Genomic DNA, 19,190 nt, shown 5'->3' on the forward strand with positions numbered 1-19,190 from the left:
ACCTCCACCGAGTAGCATACTCGCGGAAAGTCTTAGTTGGCTTCTTCTTTAAGATCTGGATATAGAAGACATCCAGTGCATTTTCTGTATTAAACTTGAATCGATCCATAAATTCTGATGCCATGCTCACCCAATTAGCCCACCTCTTAGGATTATGGCATATGTACCAGGACAGGGCATCTCCGGTAAGACTTCTCATGAAAAGCTTCATTCGAATCCTTTCATCTTTTCCGACCCCTACAGTCTTGTCACAGTAAGTTCTCAAATGAACCTTGGGATCACTTGTTCTGTTAAAAATTTTGCACTTGGGAGGTTTGTAACCCTCTGCCAGTTCCACATCTGGTTGTATGCATAAATCCTCGTAGCTCAGACCTTATATCCCTTTACCTCCTTCAACACCCTGAACTCGACTTGTCAGCTTCTTGAGCTCTTCAAGCGTGTTCTTGATGAGCAGTTCTTTCTCAGCGGATTCTGGTATTTAGGAGATTGGTTGAGTGGAGTGAGGTTGTGTTTCCACGTATATGGGATGATTTTAGTGAGTGTCAGGGATTTGGGTGAAGTGGTGGTCGTTGGTTGAGTTTTGAGGATTGGGAATAGGTTGTGGTGTGTTCTGGGGAGTATGATAGGTAGTGGTTTATGGGTACTGGGTTGGTTGATGATGGTGTTGTAGAGAAGTTAGTATCGGTAAAGGATTGGGGTTTTGAGGTGGTATTGCATATTGATAGGGTGCGAGAGGATTTTGTGGACGTTGGTTTGGCGTATTTTGAGGAGGTTTTGGGTTTTGAGAATTTTGTTGGTTAACGTCTGGGACATTTAAGGTGAGGGAGAGGTTTGCCAAATTACGGACCTGCTCAGTTCTCCTTATAACTCCAGTATCTTTTGTTCCAATCGTAAAACCAAGTCATTTTGTGCCGGGGTACTCCGACCGTCTGAAGTTTCAATGTTCTCAGCATTTTCTTTTCGTATAACACTCAAGTCATCCATCTTAGATTTTCCTTTGCTTTTCGGATTACTCGGAGGAGGAGAAGGAGGTGGAGGGCCTCTAAATCTGGTGTGATATGCTGATGATGCCAGTATGTGCGAACCAACCTTAGGGGATGGGAATAATAAAAATAAAGAAAAACAAAAGGTAAACAAGTCAGTAGGATTCTAAAAAGTTTGCAGTATTTAAACAGATATTGCGTAAATTCGCATCCTAGTTTGGGAGCCTCATTGTGCCCGAGGTAGGCCTAGCGACAAATAAATTTGGAGAATTTCAATGCCAATAACCGCCTCATTTCATTAATGTAAAAATAGATTAATTTAAAACGACACTAAATAAGATAAGTCACTAATGACACTTGGCCTTATTAAATTTTGGAAAAGCAAATAAACCTAATCTACTTGGTCCCAGAAGGACCTTCTCTAGGCTGGATGCTCTTGTCGATCAGACCCCCCAGTTCGCGCAGGTTCAGCAGTAAGTATGCCCTTGCTAAGTGTCCTCCTTCGCTTCCTTCAGCGTTCTGGCAATCGGTGACTCTCTTCCTCATCTTTCCCTCTAATTCCATAAGACTGTACTCCAGATACTGAAACCTTTCACTTGATTTAACAGCCCTCTCCCTCCATTCATTGATTTGTTCCATGTCGGTCTTGTGTCGCTCCATGTGCTCGGCCTCAGACTCCTGAACCCTTTTGCGCAATTTGCTACATTTCACCTGTGCTTTGTCAACCTCGTTTATGACCCTGTTTCTTGGACCAACCCTTGGCTCGAATATTCCCCCTATGTTATCATCTAACCATGAGGGGTAGAAGTACACATGACCAGCATGATATCGATCTTGCTCGATGGTATCCTTTTCCATGATAATCTTCAAGTGCCACATATGATGTGCTTTACTTTTGTATGGAATGGTGTCACCCTAAAAATAAGCTATGAAATGACACATTTTAGAAACTCGTGGTATAACCTATTTCCTGTCTGCCTGTCTCATAACCCTAAGGGGAGCATAAGGGTATATGACCCTTAGCCTGATCAGTACCAAGTGTGGAACATCCCTGGATCTAATGATGAACTCGTCGGTAGGGAACCACTTGAACATCTATTGAACCTGGTCCTCGGTCAAATTGTTGAAAAACTGCACCCATCTTACAGGATCCTCAGGTTGAGCGAACATGTCTAGGATATAGGTCATTTTCTTGGGATGATGGAAAGCTATATAATTATTCCACGGCTTTCGTGGAAACTCTTGACAGTATTGAACTTTTTTGATATGTTCTAATAGCAAACTTGCAGCAGCAGATTGCAACATTCGAAGTATTTGTACCCCTTCTGACAACGCTCCAAGGCGCGATATATGTCTGCCCTTCGATCCCCTCCATCAAGGTTTTGGTTACCATGGCTAGTCTGGTGTGGATTTTATCTCCTTGGACCGGGAACACTAACATACCCAAGAAACAGACAATGAACACAAAAAACCTACGGTGGATCCATCCCAAGGAAGTGATGGAGAATTCGTCATCAAAAATACGATAAGATCTGTTGTGACTGTATCGTTCATAGAGGAAGTCGAAGGGTATGTAGGAATTTTTCAGGTAGTCCAAGTCATCATTCTTTTTTAATCCCATCATCTTTAGAAATCCCCTAGCAGAGCAATTTTCTGGCACCAACAAACCAGGACTATCGCAAGGTAGCCTAGCAAATCCCCTTATTTCTTCCAAGAGAGGGGTCATTTCTATGTCTCCAAAGCGGAACACGGCTCTTTCTTTGTCCCAGAACATTGTGACAGCTTTGATTAACATGTTGTTTGGATGAAGATTCAATAAAGAAGGCAAATTTCCCAAGACCCTTTTCACATGATTCTTATCACTTGGCGGAAGATCCTCCCACTAATCTAGCAACAATGGTGGTATGTTATGAACCATGCCGAACCTGGGGACCTCGTGCCTCATTTTCTACAAAACAAATATAGTTAGGCCCTTTTCCCCCTCCAGATCCGACTATTTATATAACAATGATTAGCATATTAGAACTTATTTCTCCAAAATTAATGCACACATTCGTGGTTGCGTCCGTTGGGATTATGGAAAACCCGATGGACTTTTGGACGAGGCTTGTCTTAAAAGGTTATTATAAGGACAACATATTAACTCGGCTAGGTTTGACCATGATGCATTTACGATTAATCAGAGTAAGGTTTCTAAAGAGATCTAGACTGGTACCCTCAAGTTTCCACTTGAGGGGGAAGGCACGGAACTGTCGGCTGCACCACTGATCGACTAGTTTTACCGCAAATAAGCCTTTCCGAATTTAAATGGTGATACATAGGAAGAGCACAAACACCCTTCAAGCGTTGCTATAGGATTTATTACAAACGATTGGAATATAACATTGAGCATGATTTATGCAACAATAAATAGCATGTTGTCACGTATTTCCATGTTAAAAATGATAAATTCGGTATTTAATAGTTGAAAGACGTTAAAAAAAAACAGGGAGACAAGTCAATTTTTGTAGTAAAGGAAATCATAAATGCTTAAAAATAGGCAATTAAATCCAAATAAGGGGGAAAGGGAAAGGGTGCACATGTATTAACAGAGTAAAGCATGCTTAAGACTAATTCGCAAAAACAAGTTCGTTATGGTAAGAGCCTAAAATATCACCAGCAGAGTCGCCATGCTGTCGCACCCCATTTTTCCTTGCGGAATCCGGGTTTCGACATTTTTTTGGGACAACTCATTTCCTTTTGTGCAGGGGTATGGAATTTGAAGAGTCGCCACCTAACGGATTTAAGGTGCGTTAGGGCATCTAAAGCAAATAACTCATAAACCGGTTAACATTACCAGAGATTTGGTAAAGGCTCGAAATAACCTTGAGGGGAAGGTGTTAGGCACCCCTCGAGGTCCACAACGGTGGGTCCTGGCCAAACTCAATTTAAGTGAATTAGTCATAAGCAATTTAAACAAATATAGAGGTTATTTCAATGGGAATAAAGGGGGTCCTAGGTTTATTAGCCTATAGGATCACTTTTGTGCAATATTCGGTAAAATTTCCTCAAATAGAGGTGTTACGCGTAGCATTAGTGCATAGGTAATCATATCCTTTACTACCCAATTGCCCTCCCCTTAATTATTGTTTGCCTAAGCGTTCTAATAGTATCCAGTACTTGCATGATGCGTGCATTACCCATCCCTTACCTGTGGCCCTGGAGATGTTTAAGACCTCTATTTAAGGAAGTTCTAGACTCACTTATGTTGTTTTAAAAGGAGAAAACTAAGCGACAAGCAAAAAGTCAAATAAGACTATCACATAAAGATGCAATTAAGGGGCTCATATTTACCTCTACAAATAAGCAAACAATTGCACACCTCAAACAAACAGTTTTAATGATTTAAAGTCCTATAGCAGGATATCTAGATGAGCACAAAATATGAAGCAGTTACATTAAGGCGGGGCAGTAAATACCTAGTCAGTTTGCCTACTAATTTTATTAACTTCTTGAATCTGGGCAGGTTTCAAGCAACAGGAAAATAGCAATTTTAAACCCAGAATCCAATTAACCTACAAGATTGCCTAAGTGATAGCCGGACAGAATTTTATAAACCAGACATCTGAGCTGTAAAGAGTTACTGGTTTTAGCTAGCTAATTTTTATCTTTTAGACCCTACAGGCATGATATCTAAGTGTAGAAGCTGATCTTACAACCTTATAGGCATGGTATCAAAATGCGAAAATGATTCTGAAATTCCTATAGACATGGTATCTAAAATACAAAAATGATTCTGAAATTTCCTATAGACATGGTATCTAAATGCAAAAATAATTGTTAAATTTCCTATAGACATGGTATCTAAGTGCAAAAATAATTCTGAAATTTCCTATAAGCATGGTATCTAAACGCATAAGTGATTTAAAACTTTATAGGCGTGATTTTAAAAATGCAGAACTAATTTTGAAATTTTGTGGGCATGATTTAAATGTAGAAATTAATTTGACAGCCTTATAGGCATGGTATCTAAATGCAGTAGTGTGAATCTTGAAAGGATATTCAGAGTTATTTTTGGTCCTATAGGCATAACATCTAAAAATGGGCCAGGACATGTCGATCAAATTAAATCCTGTAGGCATGTTATCTACTGGACACGGTAACAAATTAAATACGTATAGGCATGTTATCTACTGCATGCAGTAACAGAATATAAATAACTTATAGGCAGGATATCTAGCATATAGTAGTGAAAAAATTTGAAAGGAGTGGACACCTAAAGCAGGTTTTTTACCCCATTTTCATACTAACGTTAAACTAGGCCCACTTTTCAATTCACTATTGCCCAATCGTTATTGTAAATAATTATTACAGACCATAAGCAAATGAATAAAATACAAACTATACAACTATAGGAAGCTTGCAGCAGGCCCAATGCATCCGGATAACCCAGGCCTTCAAATCATAACAACTTCATGGCTCAAATATACACAGTCACCATCGGCAAAGCACAAAGAACCCAAATCTCTAGTGTGTCAAAGTTTCCAAGGGCTTCAAGAACCTAGGGCAGTGCTCATACATAGAGAACAAATGTTCAGAATCAGTTAAAAAGGGATTAGGGACCAAACCCCAGCGTGTTAGAGTTCACAAGGGTCTCACATGGACCTCGAGCAGTGCTTACGCTGAGGAGGCCAAGGACAGAACTTACATAAAACGTAAAGATGGGATTTAGGGTAGCATAAGCAACATATAAGAGGAGGCCATGGTTAAAGGGGGTAGTTTTTCTAAGAGACCTACTTGATTTAGGGAGATAACATAGCAGAGTTCAGAACATAGAGTAATAGATAGCAAAATCTAGACATGTGAACAGAGTTACATTGAAAGGTCTAAAACACAAATTATAATGTTTGCAAAGTTCTTCATTCGTGGCATTTAATGAGTTAAAACTTGAAAGGTGTGCATGCTAGCATCAACCATAACATACACATATAGCCTAGTTATCGAAAGGTAAACAACCATATGAGATCCAATGAACTAAAGGCATGCTGAAAGATAGGCTATCAGGATACATGAGTGACAGAATTAACAAGGCTACATACAAGAAACCAATTAGAGGGTATTAAGCTTAAAAACTTAAGAGGATTCAAACAAACAGTCTCAGAACTAAAAAATTTAATTAGAGAAATAAAGAGGCTCGAACAAACATGCAATTTGACAGAATCAAGCTCGAGAAAAACACACTTTAAACACACTGGATCATAGACATAAACAACAGATACGTAAAGGTAAACTGGCAGAGGTATAGCAGCTCACCAGTTAAGCGAGAAAAAGCAAGAATAACACCACAATAGTTGAGAACCCAAAATATTTGGCTTTGGCTTTCAGTTAGCCAAAACCAGAGATAGAACGAAATAGCAAAGAAAGCACAGAATTAGAACTTAAGTTTTTTCCATGAGATGTAGTGATTCCAGTCTCCTCCTAAAGGAGAAAGGGGAGGGGTTTATATGGTGACAGAGATTAATACATAAACATGGGAAGTCATTAATCAAACACTAGAAAAGAAAGCAATCAAAATCAGTAAGGAAAAGAGGAAACTTCAGAACCCTAATTTTGGGCAAAGTGCATAAATCGACAAAAATAAAGTAAAAATCAAATGTTGCATAAAATAGGATGAACATAGATGGAAATACTGTTCAAAACCAAAGAATCGAGCCAGATTTGGTTTGATTTAGAAAGGATCTGAAACCCTAATTTAGGGTAAGTAAAAATCAGTCAAAAAATTACAAATATACACATAATAAGATGAATATAAGCAAGATAATACTTAAAATCAAAGGTTTGAACCATCTTTGGTTCGAATCAAAGAAAATCGGAAAACCCTGATTCATACCATAAAAGAACAAGAACAAATGGAGATGGAAAGGATCAAGTAACTAAACCAGATTAGGTTTGATTTCTAGGAGAGCTTCTTGCCATATTTAGGCAAGCAGACTAGATAACACTACAGACGAACTAATAGATAAGGAGCACATGTGTGGTAAGTAAATAACGGGTAAATCTCATGGCTAAAGGGATTAGGAAGAGAATCTAGTAAAGGCGACATTTAGGGTTTTTCAGAGAGAGGTGAGACGGGGAGAGTTCATAGGTGACGGGAATGGGATAATGATCCCTAGGGTTAAGGGGTTTAGGACTTAAAAGGGTGGGTTCGATATGGACCGTTGATCTTAGAGATCAACGGCCATGATTAAAAGGGTAGTTGGGTCGGGTTTATGGAATGGGTTACTGACCGAGTAATTAAAGGGGTCATTTAGATTGGGCTTTGAGGGGTTGGGCTAGACATTGGGTCAGATTTAGGTCCAAAATTAAATAGAAATGGGGCCAATTTTTAAATACCAATTTTAACAAATAAATAATTTATAAAAAATAATAAATGAGTACTAAAAATATCCTTTGTGCACTAAAACATTTTAAAATAGTGATTAAACATTTTAAAAATTTAAAAGAGCATTTTGTGCATAAATAATATAATTATACATTAATATGGGCTATTATTGCAAAGATGTACAATTTAGCTATGAAAATGTAAATGTAATTACAAAAATACACTAAAAATATTTAAACATGGAATCAACATGGAATACGAAGTTCTCGTATTTTTTATTTGACGAACTGGTATATGTGGTGTGTTGTGTAGGATTGAAATTTGCATGTGTAAGGTCATGGTTCAGTTTTGAAGGGAAGGTCATGAGTCTTTAGGCAGCATGGACAGTTTCAGATGACTAGGTAAATGATATTACCATCTGGTATGGCTTGATGAGAGTATACATTTCAGAAGGGGCAATGTGTTTTGATTTATGGACTGAGTGAATTGGTACTCTGAGAGTATGCATATGGTTTTATTACTGAGTCGCATTGCATTGGCATGCACACATGACATACAGGCATCGAGATGTATTTTTCCTCATGTTGCACGGTATTTCGTCATTCATGACTTTTTACACAGATTGATATGTAGTCTTATAGAGGTATTTCACATTTTCTATCATGTTATCTGAAAATGAAACATCTTATTTATTGGGAAAAAGATTTTAAAAAAAATTATATTTTTCAAACTATCTCATATTTTACGACAATTTCGGTCAATGATTTGAGTTTTCACTGATATTCTTGGAAAGCGGAACTATTTTCGGACTATGAAAGGTTGAGCATTTTATCTCTAAGCTACTTCTTTATTTACTTGCTTTACACTGTTATGAACTGCTATTGGTTATTGGTGTTGGACCCGACCTATGTTCCAGCTCGTCACTGCTTTCAACCTAAGGTTAGGTTTGTTACTTTTTGAGTATACGGTGTCGATTGTACTCATATTACACTTCCTGCACATTACGTGTAGATTTCGGATGCCGATGTTGTTGTGTTTGATGGGAGCTAAATCGGAAGATGTACCTACATTCCTATTAGAGATGTGGGATTTGACACTCTTAAAATGTGAGTCACATATCCATTCTTAACATATCCATTCTTAAGAAAGCGTAATATATCCATTCTTAAGAAAGAGTCACATATCCATTCTTAAGAACGTGAGAGTCATATATCAGAATGTAAGATTTGGCAATTATAAGGAAGTACAGTGCAATCTTTCTCAAGAATATAATACGGATTGTTCCCTATTTCGATTTCACTGTTATGTGTTTAGTCGCAATTAACGTGTGTTAGAGAGATTGTCAAGACAATCGACTCAGGTATGTTAAGGCTATCCCTTCTTTCTTTTTGGCATAATCTATACGATACAAACGAAATGAGCAAATGCACCACTTCAATAAATGACTCTATTCATAGGAGTATTAGAGGTGCCTACGTTCTTCAATTCCCATGTGTCTTATTATTACATCTTCTATTCATGGGTCTCAAAAAAATACGTATTTGATAAAGTTTATCTGAAAGGTATATTAATCTTATTAACATATTTTTATACATTTCATTCATTTGTACATGTACATTGACCCATGACTAGATGGTGTTATATACGTGTATATGTACGTATATGTATATGGGATATGGGAAAAGGTTACGGCTTTATATACGCACCACCACCTGATCAGGTGGTACATGTTGATGATTTTTCCACAGTGGCCGAGATGATATGATGGGATGCCCTTAGAGGCTTGATGATGTTATGTACACATATACCTTTGCTTGACATTTATACGCACGTACAAAACATTATAAATGCTTCAGGATTTACAAAGTGAATTAGACTTACAAGTGGAATTCCTTATTCTATGTTTCATCTATGTCTTTTGTGTATTAATTTACACGCCTTACATACTCAGTAGATTATTCATACTGACACCCTATTTCACGAGGCCTGCATTTCATGCCCGCAGGTGCAGGTAGACAAGCTGATGGTCCCCCTTCTTAGGATCCTTGATCAGCGAGAGTTGGCGTGCTCCACTTGATCCAGAGCTGCTTTTGATTTTGGAACAATATGTTTGTATACATGTATGGGTATGACGGGGCCCAGTCCCATCCTTGTATAATTTTATATTCTGTTAGAGGTTTGTAGATAGTCATGTATACTTGGGTAGTATGTGGCCTTGTAGGCTTCCAGTTTTAGGGTATATAGTTATCTATAGCAGCCTTATCCGCTCGCCCTACGTATTTTGCACATATATGTATATATGTATTTTTGACAGGTTTTCCTCACGCATGTTATTCTCATAGTTCGGTAGATGTTGTTCATGTTTATCTTAGACGCATGCTTAAGGGTGTTCGACAGGTAGGACTCGGGCACCCATCGCGGCCCATCGGTTTGGGTCATGACAAAAGTGGTATCAGAGCAGTTTTGTCCAAAGGTTGTCTCTAGACCGTGTCTCATAGAGTCTTGTTTATGGGTGTGTTGTGCACCACAGGAGGCTAAAGGATATTTAGGTTGGTTTCTTTTCTTTCTAATCAGATTGTGCGATAGAACTGAGTCATAAGTATCCACTCCTAATCTTTACCTTATTTATATTTTTAGTGATGCTTATTACTACTAGACGACAGGCGCAACCCGCTACCATGGGTCAGAAGGCTACGAAATTGTTAGAAGCCACATATGAGTCATCCGTTTGAGCTATGGAGTCAGACCCATCGGAGATCATGGGTTCTATTGAGGAGGATCCATATGAGTCATCTGTTCGAGCTGTTTCGATCACTCCAACAACAGATGGGGTGAGAGAAGTTCCCACCTCACTAAGGCCCTTAGTTTCATTATCAGGGCCCGTTGATCAAGGTATAAGGGGAGTGGTGCACAGATTGGCATAACCGGGCTCCCCTCAGGCTCAAAACTATGTCAAGATATTTGCGGACACCAGCTTTTGTAAGGTTTCAAATAGTCCATAGTCTTGGGAGTCCGTTAATCAAGGTTCATCTGTGTATGTTATGGGATATGCAGAGGAAGAGGATAGTAGTCAGGCCAAGAGGAGGAAGGTAACTGATAAGGATATGAAGATTCCGCTTCGAAGTGTGTCTGATCGAGGCTCTCATATAGGTTTTGTAGACAGTATCACGTGTATAGTTTTGGGTATGGCATGTCTTGGTTGGTGAGCTCCACTTATTCTTGGAGTATTAACAAGTCAGGGTTCTGAATATGTTAGGTTGTTTTATGAGTACGTAGGGAGCGCTATCCTGACTTATATATATTATGGTTATGTTTTCTTAGAAGTTTTGCAGACGGTATCACATGTATAGTTTTGGGTATGACATGTCTACAGCCTTGTCGACCCCTATGTATCTATATAAACCTTTTTCTAAATTAGTTATGTGAGTTAAGTCCTAATATATATGTGTGTGTGTGTGTGTGTGTGTGTGGTAGGTTTGTTAATAAATAAGGATAAGGTATGTGGTGCTCGGTTGGGTAGAACTTGATGTTATAATGGGTATGGATTGGTTGGCTTTTGTTATGCTAACATCGAGTGAAGATCAAAGATGGTTCGATTTCAATTCCCAGGAGAGCCTGTTTTCGAAGAGGAAAGGTAATACCGCATTGCCGAGAGGTAAATTTATTTCCTATATCAATGCAAGGAAAATGATCAGAAAGGATTATATTTATCACTTAGTTCGGGTAAAGGGTGTAAAGGTAAAGTCACCAACCGTTCAATCTATCCCTATGGTTAGTCAGTTTCCTGATGTTTTTCCCGATGAACTCCTAGGTCTTTCGCCAGAGAGAAATTGAGTTTGTTATTGACCTACTACTAGATACTCAACCAATATCTACTCCTCTCTACAGAATAGACAACCGCAGAGCCGAAAGAGTTGAAGGAAACACTAAGGGACTTGCTTGAAAAGGGCTTTATTAGACCTAGTAAATCACCGTGGGGAGCACCTCTATTACTTGTGAGTAAGAAAGATGGTTCCTTGCAGATGTGTATCGATTATAGACAGTTGAATAAGGTGACGATCAAAAATAAGTTCCCATTCCCAAGGATTGATGATTTATCTAATCAGTTGCAAGGTGCCAAGTGTTTCTCGGAGATAGATGTGAGGTCCAGGTACCATCAGGTAAGGATTAAGGAGAAAGATATCCCGAAGAAAGCATTCAAGACTAGTTATGAGCACCTTGAGTTTCGTGTCATGCCATTCATTTTTGACTAATGCCCTAGCAATATTCATGGATTTGATGAACCATGTGTTCAAACCCTTAGAAATCTTTTCGTAATTTTATTTATTGACGATATATTGGTGTATTCTCATTCAGAGACTGAGGATGCAGATCATTTGCATACTTTTCTCAGAGTTCTACAAAAAGAAAAGTTGTATGCAAAATTCTTTAAATGTGAATTCTGGTTGAATTTTGTAGTTTTCCTTGGGCATATTATTTCAAGTAAAGGTATCGGGTTAATACAAAAAAAAATGAGCCAGTAAAGACTTGATATAGACCCACGACACCAACGGAGGTTCGTAGCTTTCTCAGTTTGGCAGGTTGTTACAGGAAACTTGTAAATGGATTTTCTTCTCTTTCAGCACCTTTGACAAAAGTAGTGTGATGGTGTGATGTCTTTCTTGATGTTCCAGTATAATATAAGGAAATCTATGGTGCAAGAAAGTTGAAGGAAGGTTCCGAATAAGTATAAATAGATATGTGTAGGTTGCAAGCTAAAGTATGGTAGAGCGACAAGGTTTTAGGAAAACAAGAGTAAGGATAAGAAAAAGTGAGTGAAAAGGTGACGAGAATGGATAATTCCTTGGGATTAAGCCCATGAAAATAAGAGAGTTGATGGTTTCTCTAAGTTATAGAAAGCTCAGTATAGCCTAAATGAACTCAAAGGAGACTAAGACTAGTAGCATTTAGAATAGGTGGAATGCTGCCCTGGTAATGGGATAAGGGCATAATTGTGATAGATAAAGGATGACATTTGAGCCGTCAAAAGGGGGAATTTCATGAATTGTAAAGGATTAGAATATCCATTCAAGTTAACTCAGAAGGGAGCTAAGTTTCAGAGGACTGATGCTTGCGAACGAAGTTTCCAAACATTGAAGGACCGATTAACTTTAGCACCGGTTCTAACACTTCCAGAGGGAACCGATTGTTATGCTATCTATTGTGATGCTTTGGGAATTGGATTGGGTTGTGTACTGATGTAGCATGGTAAGGTTGTAGCTTATTCTTCTAGACAATTAAGAAAGCACGAAAAGAATTACCCGACCCATGATAGGGAGTTAGCCGCGGTGATTCATGCACTAAAGATGTGAAGGCACTACTTGTATGTCATTCATGTTGATATCAATATGGATCATAAGAGCCTTCAGTATATCTTTAAGCAAAAGGAACTGAATTTGTGCTAAAGGAGATGGTTGGAGCTACTTAAAGACTATGATGTTGATATTTTATACCATCCGGGGATGGCGAACGTAGTAGCTAATGCCCTCAGCCGTAGATCTATGGGTAGCCTGTCATATTCACAGCTAGAGAAGATGGGAATAGCTCATGAGATTCGTCAGCTCGCCAGTCTTGGAGTTCGATTATTGGATTCAAGTGATACCCGAATTACTATTTAGGATACAACCCCTCAGAAGGAGACGACACCATTTGAGATTACAGAAGATGGGGTCCTCAAATAACGAGGACGATTATGTGTCCCTAATGTTGCAGGGCTACATCAGTAGGTCATGGGAGAAACTCACTATTCTCGTTATTCTATTCATCCAGGAGCAACAAAGATGTATCATGATATTAGGGAATTAAAAAGGTTATAGCAGAGTTTGTTGCTCAGTGCCCTAACTGTCAGCAGGTAAAGATTGAGAATCAAAAAACTGTTGGATTATTGCAGGCTATAGAGATTCCGACTTTGAAGTGGGAAGTAATCAATATGGATTTCATCGTAGGTTTACCCCGTACCCAACGTAAGTTTGATTCTATATGGGTGATTGTTGATAGACTTAGAAAATCATCCTATTTTCTGCCTGTTAGGACTACATATTTTGCAGAGGATTATGCAAGGCTTTACATTAAAGAGATAGTATGACTACATGGTGTTCCTATATCTATTATCTCGGATAGAGGAGCTCAGTTTACAGCTAATTTCTGGAGGTCTCTCCAAAAAGGATTGGCACTCAGGTAAATCTTAGTACAACACTTCATCCCCAAATAGACAGACAGGCTGAGCGTACTATTCAGGCACTTGAGGATATGTTACAGGCCTGTGTGATAGACTTCAAGGGTAACTATGGTGATCATATGTCGCTTATTAAGTTCGCGTATAATAATATCTATCATTCCAGTATTTAGATGGATCCATACGAAGCTCTTTACTGATGGAAGTGTAGGTCGCCTATGAGGTGGTTCGATATTGGGGAAACTACGTTAGTAGCACCATAATTGGTACAACAGGCAATCGAGAAAATTAAGCTTATACAGGAAAGGCTATTAGCAGCTCAAAGTCGTCAGAAGTCATATTCGGATAATCGACAGCGAGACTTGGAGTTTCAGGGTTGATGATTGGGTATTCCTAAAGGTATCACCGATGAAAGGTGTTATGAGGTATGGTAAGAAAGGAAAACTTAGCCCTCGGTACATTGGACCATATAGTATCATAAGCAAGGTAGACCAGGTAGTATATGAGTTAGATTTGCCTTTGGACTTGGAGTCTGTACATCCTGTCTTTAATGTGTCTATGCTCTGTAAATATATCGGAGATCCTTCCAGAATCGTGTCAGTTGATGACGTTTAAGTCGCAGAATAGCTATCATATGAAGAAACTCCCATCGTTATATTAGACAGACAGTTTTAGATATTGAGAACTAAAGACAAAGCTTCGGTGAAAGTACTTTGGAGAAACAACAATGTGTAAGAAATGACTTGGGAGGCCAAAAAAGACATGAAGTCTAGATATCCTCACTTATTTCCTATTCCAGAGAAGGATCCGATTGAGACATCACAACCTTAAGGTACGTGTATGGATTCTTGTGTTAGTTATTGTCCTTGGTCGTGTGAGGACATTGTCGTTATTGATGATTGTGGTCATTTGTGGCATTGAATTATTGAGTTTCTATAGGAAGAGTTCGTACTAGTATTGTTACAAAGGCAACTCTGCCAAAGTTTATATAGATCCCGGGGAGTTAAACATTCGAGGACGAATGTTTCTAAGGGGGGAAGATGTTACATCTCGCATTTTCATATGTTATTCGTCGTAAGTTCGAGAATGAGGTTATTTTGGGACTATAGGCATTATGTTATTTAAACATGTGATGAGTAAATTCATGAAGGAGAGGGTAAGCAAATAGAAGAAAACGACCATGATAGTAAGGTGTACAAGGTATGTAAAAAGTGAGTAGTATTTTAAATAAGTTGAGGTAATTCTTAATTATGTGGGTAATTGATTAATTATTGGGTAATGGGAGATGGCCTAGTTAATTAAGGAATTATTGGGTAATTAATTAAAGAGTTGGATAAGATTTAACCCTTCCCCACGTGGCAGTAAGCCACCCCATGAATTGTGACTCTTAAGTCATTACATTATATGGCAAGATTAGAGATGTGAGATTTGGCATTCTTAAACAAACGTGAGTCACATATCCATTCTTAAGAAAGAGTCATGTTGATGATTTTGCCCACAGTGGCCGAGATGATATGATGGGATGCTCTCAGACACTTGATGGTGTTATGTACACCTATACCTATGCATGACACGACATTTACACGCACGTGCATGACATTAAAAACGTTTCAGGATTTACAAAGTGATTTAGACTTACAGGTAGAATTTCTTATTCTATGTTTCACCTATGTCTTTTATGTACTAATTTTTGTGCCTCACATACTCAGTACATTATTCCTACTGATGCCCTATTTCCCGGGGCCTGCATTCCATGCCCGCAGGTGTAGGTAGACAGGCAGACGATCCCCCTTCTTAGGATCCTTGGTCAGCGAGAGTTGGCATGTTCCACTTGATCTGGAGTTGCTTTTGATTTTGGTATAATATGTTTGTATACATATATGGGTATGACATGGCCTAGTCCTGTCCTTGTACAATTGTATATTTTGTTAGAGGTCTGTAGACAGTCATGTAGAGTTGGGTAGCATGTGGCCTTGTCAGCTTCCAATATTAGGGTATATAGTTGTCTATAGCAGCCCTGCCGGCTCGCCCTACATATTTTGCACGTATATGAATATATGTATTTTGGATGGGTTTTCCTCATGCATGTTATTCTCGTATTTCAGCAGATGTTATTCATGTTTATATCTTAGACGCATGCTTAAGTGTGTTCGACAAGTAGGACTCGAGCACCCGTCATGGCCCATCGATTTGGGTCCTAACATATGGAGCTATTTTAAAGGTTCCCTTACAACAGAATGGAGCAATGGATGCAACTTTAGGACTTTTGGGACGGGTTAAACCCGTCATTAAGGATATTGCTTAATAGTGCAGTTGCAGGTCCTCTGATTAAGAAAACTCCTGAAGAGATTGTCACCCTTTTGAATGAATTATCTAAAGATTGAAAACAATGGTCCAATGATCAAGGGGATCGAAGAAAATCAGTAGGAGTACACCAAGTAGAATCGTCGGTAGCAATGCAGGCCCAAATTGCAGCTATGGCTAAGGGCATCAAGCAACTGACGCTAGCTCAGGTGCAAAATCAACCACAATTTGGATGTGACATCTATGGATTGGGACACCCGACACATGAGAGTCATGCTACATCTGAGGAAATCAACATTATGGGGAACTTCAACAGAGGCAACTACCAAGGAGGTGGTAATTTCAGTTCTATGGGACAGAGACATCCAGGGTTCTCATGGAGTTCTTCAACTAGTGGTTTGAACTCATGGCAGCAGCAAAATCCCAGAGCACCAGTGCAAGGACCTCCTGGTTTCTAAACTCAATAGAGGCAACCATACCAGCCTCCACAACCCAACAACTCAAGTTTAGAAGAACTAATGAAGGCATTTATAGATAAATCCGATGAGAAACTTGAGACTTAAGGGACCACTATCAGGGAGCAAGGCACAACCCTCTGGAATCTGGAAAGAGAAATAGGGCAGTTTGCAACATTGTTGTCAGAAAGAGCGTCGGGGACTTTATCGGCATACACTGAAAAGAATCCAAAAGAGACAATTAAAGTTGTGTCTATAGGGAGTGGGAAAACATTAGCATAGCCAAAGGCAAAATCAAGGGATGAGAAGGAGATCGACTCAACCAAGACAGCTGAAGAACAAAAATCGGTGAATCTTTACCCAAGGAGAATGTTAGCAACACGGATGTTGATAAACAGAAGGTGAACATGGCAGTTGTGAAAAGCAAACACATGTCGTTGTATGTGAACATTCCGTTCACGGAGGTGCTCACTCAGATGCCAACCAATGTAAAATTCCTAAAGGAAATCCTTTCAAGCAAAAGGAAGCTTGAGGAAACGAAAGTGGTAAAACTCAATGCCCACTGCAGTGCCATTCTATAGAACAAAATTCCTAAGAAGTGTGGGGATCCTGGCAGTTCCACTAAACCGTGCTCGTTGGGTAGCAAATATTTTGACAAAGCCTTGTGCAATTCAGGTTTATCCATTAACTTGATGCCATTATTGGTGTTCAAGAAATTGAAAAGGGTGATAGGAGTAATTAAATCTATGTTGGTATCCTTGCAGTTGGTGGATCAGACCACGAGCATACCAGAGGGCATAATTGAGGAAATTTTGGTGAGGGTAGACAAATTTGTTTTCCTAGTAGACTTCATTGTGGTAGATATGAAAGTGTACCTCTAATCCTAGGGAGACCATTCCTTTGCACTAGCCGGGCTATTCTTTATATATATAAGGGGCAAGTCATGCTACAACTAGGAAATAAAAAAGTAGTGTTTCCAATGAAGAGAATGATGAAATACCCATATGATGAGGCATCTGCCTATGCTTGTCTAAAAGTAGATGCGGTGGGAGAGTTAGATGAACAACACAAACTGGATAAGCTGGTAGGTGACTCACTAGAGAGATGCATTAGGCAATCAAGCACAACAGATGATAAAGATCCTGAGATCAAGAAGGAAGTTGAGGCGCTGGAAGATGAGATCCAGGTGGTAGATGAGGAAAATTTTGAGAAAGAAAAGACCAAGTCGAAGCTAGAATTAAAAGTACTCTTAACACATTTGAAATATGCTTTTTTGAAGACTAACAATTTTCGTGTGATTGTTGTTACTGATTTGACAGGTGAACAGGAACACATGCTAGTGGAGTTACTGCAAAAGCATAAAAAGGCAATCAGTTGGAGTATAGGTGATATTCAGGGGATCAGCCCTGCAATCTGCATACACAAGATCCTGTTAGAAGAAAGGAGACTAGTGGTGCAGCCCTAATGCAAATTGAACAATAATCTCGAGGAGGTGGTTCAAAAAGAGATACTCAAATTGTTGGATGCTGGCATAATATTTTCCATCTCTAACAGTCAACGGATTAGCCCCGTACAGGTTGCGCTAAAAGGGGGCATGACGGTGGTAAAAAGCGAGGACAATGAGCTAATTCCTACCAAAACAGTCACTGGGTGGAGGATGTGCATAGACTACCGGAGATTAAATGATGCAACAAGGAAGGATCACTTCCCTTTTCCTTTCATTGATCAGATGTTGGAGAAGGTGGTGGGATGAGGATGTTATTGCTTCTTAGACGGATATTCAGGGCACAATCAAATACCCATTGCTCCTGAGGATGTTTAGAAAACCAACTTTACATGCCTGTCCGGAATCTTTACATACCGGAGAATGTCGTTCGGACTGTGTAATGCAGCTCAGCTACTTTCCAGAGATGCGTGATATCAATATTTTCATATTTGAATGGAAAGTGTTTGGAGGTGTTCATGGATGACTTTACTCTATTTGGGGATGCCTTTGAAGATTGCTTGAGGAACCACAAACTTGTTCTAATACGATGTGAGGACACTCACATAGTACTCAATTGGGAAAAGTGTTGCTTCATGGTTAAGGAGGGGATAGTCTTGGGCCATAAATTCACTGTTGAAGGTATTGAAGTCGACAGAGCTAAAGTAGATGCGATAGCCAAACTCCCGCCACCGACCTCAGTAAAGAGCATCAGAAGTTTTTTGGGGTATGCCGGTTTTTATATAAGGTTCATTAAGAATTTTTCCAGCATTACCAAGCCCTTAACTGCATTACTTTCCAAGGATGTGAAATTTGTATTTGATGTGGAGTGTCTCAGAGCAGTCAAAGTTTCGAACTAATCAAGGAAAAGCTTGTGAGTGCACCCATAATGGTGACTCCTAACTGGAGTGAACCTTTTGAGATAATGTGCGACACTAGTGATGTGGCAGTAGGAGCATTGTGTAAGCACGTGATTTTTGCCCTATGAAAGAATTACTCCGAAAAAATTCAAAAATAAAATGATTTTCCTTGGTGTGCCATTTTGTGATATTTTGTGATAATTTTGAATAATTATTTGTATTTGTCTGTGCATGTTTATTTGTTAAATTAATAAAAAAAAACAAAAAATATGTCGCATTTTGCATGTAGGATTTAATTCTACAATTGTTACTAATTAAGTTTGTTTTACAAAAATTAAAAATTACAAAAATAGACATCTTTTGCATTTTTAGCATTTAATGTCCAAATATATAATTTTATGCTTAATTATTACTTAGTTGTGCGTTAATTGTTACTGGGAGTTAATTTGAGATTTTATAACTTAATTTAGTCTTAATAATAATTTAAAGAGTTTTAGAATTTAGTTTTAAAAAAATAAAAAGAAGAAAAG

Source organism: Nicotiana tabacum, chromosome 1, assembly GCF_000715075.1.
Source record: "Nicotiana tabacum cultivar K326 chromosome 1, ASM71507v2, whole genome shotgun sequence".
NCBI classification, from domain to species: domain Eukaryota; kingdom Viridiplantae; phylum Streptophyta; class Magnoliopsida; order Solanales; family Solanaceae; genus Nicotiana; species Nicotiana tabacum.